Genomic DNA, 3,543 nt, shown 5'->3' with positions numbered 1-3,543 from the left:
AAAAAATGGAGAAAAAGTGGAGAAAAAGTGGAGAATAAGTGGAGAATAAGTGGAGAAAAAGTGGAGAAAAAAATGGAGAAAAAGTGGAGAAAAAGTGGAGAATAAGTGGAGAAAAAGTGGAGAATAAGTGGAGAAAAAGTGGAGAAAAAGTGGAGAAAAAAATGGAGAAAAAGTGGAGAAAAAGTGGAGAATAAATGGAGAAAAAGTGGAGAAAAAGTGGAGAATAAGTGGAGAAAAAGTGGAGAAAAAGTGGAGAAAAAGTGGAGAAAAAGTGGAGAAAAAGTGGAGAAAAAGTGGAGAATAAATGGAGAAAAAGTGGAGAAAAAGTGGAGAATAAGTGGAGAAAAAGTGGAGAAAAAGTGTAGAAATAAATGGAGAAAAAGTGGAGAAAAAGTGGAGAATAAATGGAGAAAAAGTGGAGAAAAAGTGGAGAAAAAAATGGAGAAAAAGTGGAGAAAAAGTGGAGAATAAGTGGAGAAAAAGTGGAGAAAAAGTGGAGAAAAAGTGGAGAAAAAGTGGAGAAAAAGTGGAGAATAAATGGAGAAAAAGTGGAGAAAAAGTGGAGAATAAGTGGAGAAAAAGTGGAGAAAAAGTGTAGAAATAAATGGAGAAAAAGTGGAGAAAAAGTGGAGAATAAATGGAGAAAAAGTGGAGAAAAAGTGGAGAAAAAAATGGAGAAAAAGTGGAGAAAAAGTGGAGAATAAGTGGAGAAAAAGTGGAGAAAAAGTGGAAAAAAGTGGAGAAAAAAATGGAGAAAAAGTGGAGAAAAAGTGGAGAATAAATGGAGAAAAAGTGGAGAAAAAGTGGAGAAAAAGTGGAGAAAAAGTGGAGAATAAGTGGAGAAAAAGTGGAGAAAAAGTGGAGAAAAAAATGGAGGAAAAGTGGAGAATAAGGGGAGAAAAAGTGGAGAAAAAGTGGAGAAAAAGTGGAGAAAAAGTGGAGAAAAAGTGGAGAATAAGTGGAGAAAAAGTGGAGAAAAAGTGGAGAAAAAAATGGAGAAAAAGTGGAGAAAAAGTGGAGAAAAAAATGGAGAAAAAGTGGAGAAAAAGTGGAGAATAAATGGAGAAAAAGTGGAGAAAAAGTGGAGAATAAGTGGAGAAAAAGTGGAGAAAAAGTGGAGAAAAAGTGGAGAAAAAGTGGAGAAAAAGTGGAGAAAAAGTGGAGAAAAAGTGGAGAAAAAAATGGAGAAAAAGTGGAGAAAAAGTGGAGAATAAATGGAGAAAAAGTGGAGAAAAAGTAGAGAAAAAGTGGAGAAAAAGTGGAGAATAAATGGAGAAAAAGTGGAGAAAAAGTGGAGAAAAAAATGGAGAAAAAGTGGAGAAAAAGTGGAGAAAAAGTGGAGAATAAATGGAGAAAAAGTGGAGAAAAAGTGGAGAAAAAAATGGAGAAAAAGTGGAGAAAAAAGTGGAGAAAAAGTGGAGAAAAAGTGGAGAAAAAGTGGAGAAAAAAGTGGAGAAAAAGTGGAGAAAAAGTGGAGAAAAAAATTCTCCACTTTTTCTCTATTTTTTCTCCACTTTTTCTCCACTTTTTCTCCACTTTTTCTCCATTTTTTTCTCCACTTTTTCTCCACTTTTTCTCCATTTTTTTCTCCACTTTTTCTCCATTTTTTCTCCACTTTTTCTCCACTTTTTCTCCACTTTTTCTCCACTTTTTCTCCATAAGTGGAGAAAAAGTGGAGAAAAAAATGGAGAAAAAGTGGAGAAAAAGTGGAGAAAAAAATGGAGAAAAAGTGGAGAAAAAAGTGGAGAAAAAGTGAAGAAAAAGTGGAGAAAAAGTGGAGAAAAAAATTCTCCACTTTTTCTCTATTTTTTCTCCACTTTTTCTCCACTTTTTCTCCACTTTTTCTCCATTTTTTTCTCCACTTTTTCTCCACTTTTTCTCCATTTTTTTCTCCACTTTTTCTCCATTTTTTCTCCACTTTTTCTCCACTTTTTCTCTACTTTTTCTCCACTTTTTCTCCATAAGTGGAGAAAAAGTGGAGAAAAAAATGGAGAAAAAGTGGAGAAAAAGTGGAGAAAAAGTGGAGAAAAAGTGGAGAAAAAATGGAGAAAAAGTTGAGAAAAAGTGGAGCACCCTTTGGTGCCTTTCATGTGGCACTAAGGGGTGCTTAGCTTTGTATTTAGCCAAAAAAATGAAAAAAAAAAATGACGTAGGGTTCCCCCTAGTTTTGTAGCCAGCTAGGGTAAAGCAGACGACTGCAGCCTGCAGACCACAGCTGGCAACCTCACCTTGCCTGGTAATCCAAAACTGAGGGCACCCCACGCTGTTATTTTAAATTAAATAAATAATTTAAAAAAAAAAAAACACGTAGGGGTCCCCCAAAATTGGATCACCAGCCAAGGTAAAGCAGACAGCTGGGGCCTGATATTCTCAGACTAGGGAGGTCCATGGTTATTGGACTCTCCCAAGCCTAAAAATAGCAGGCCGCAGCCGCCCCAGAAGTGGCGCATCCATTAGATGCGCCAATCCTGGTGCTTCGCCCCAGCTCATCCCGCGCCCTGGTGCGGTGGCAAACGGGGTAATATATGGGGTTAATACCAGATGTGTAATGTCACCTGGCATCAAGCCCTGGGGTTGGTGAGGTCAGGCGTCTATCAGTTACCCGACATCACCAACCCAGTCAGTAATAAAAAAAAATAGACGACAAACACATTTTTATTTGAAAAAACACTCCCCAAAACATTCCCTCTTTAACCAATTTATTAGAATGAAAAACAAATCCAGGTCTGCTGTAATCCAAGGGGTTGCCATGACGATCCACACTGTCCCAGTCAATGAAGAGCAGGATGTTCCCCATTGGCTGGGAGAGCAATGCAGTGACCTGAGCTAACATCAATGGGTCAGCCCAGGTCACTGCAGGGCATGACAAGTGCTGCTGTCAGCGAGGTACATTACCTGCGCTGATCTCCAGCACACTGACAGCCCCTGTCACTGAGGTCAATGACCGCCGCCTTCACAGCCAAATATCGCGAGAGGTCCGTGACGTCACCGCCAGTGTCAGTCTCGGGTCGGAAGCGAGAGGTGATGTGACAAGCGGCGGCCATGGAGGACAGTGACAGCGCTGAGGTCGGGATGGCGGGACTTCATCACCGCGCAGGTAAGCCGAGCGGGGGGGGGGGTGCGTGTGTGTGTGTACATGCCGCGGGCAGGAAGGGGCGGAGTGAGCTGAGCGGGGAAGTGTGGGCTTCCTGCACGTAACTAAGATAAACATTGGGTTACTAACCAAAGCGCTTTGCTTGGATACCCGATGTTTATCTTGGTTACCAGCTTGTGGCAGGCTGCCAGCGATGGCTCCTGCACACTGTAGCTGAAGGGGGGGGGAGGGTGTGCGTGTGTGAGAGTGTGTGTGTGTGTGTGTGTGTACGCGTGTACATGCCGCGGGCAGGAGGGTGCGGAGTGAGCTGAGCAGGAAGTGTGGGCTTCCTGCACGTAACTAAGATAAACATCGGGTTACTAACCAAAGCGCTTTGCTTGGATACCCGATGTTTATCTTGGTTACCAGCTTGTGGCAGGCTGCCAGCGATGGCTCCTGCACACTGTAGC

The 3,543-nt window shown here is 41.6% G+C and overlaps 1 non-coding gene across 1 annotated transcript; it reads left to right on the top strand.

Moving 5' to 3' along the window:
• Positions 1–1,524: 1,524 nt before the first annotated feature.
• On the top strand, positions 1,525–2,072 carry LOC142304885 (small nucleolar RNA snR86). The gene has a single exon (XR_012753529.1). It is a non-coding gene; the product is annotated as a small nucleolar RNA snR86 (small nucleolar RNA).
• The last annotated feature ends 1,471 nt before the right edge of the window (positions 2,073–3,543 follow it).

Source organism: Anomaloglossus baeobatrachus, chromosome 4, assembly GCF_048569485.1.
Source record: "Anomaloglossus baeobatrachus isolate aAnoBae1 chromosome 4, aAnoBae1.hap1, whole genome shotgun sequence".
NCBI lineage: Eukaryota > Metazoa > Chordata > Amphibia > Anura > Aromobatidae > Anomaloglossus > Anomaloglossus baeobatrachus.
This window is presented reverse-complemented; position numbering and strand designations above follow the sequence as displayed.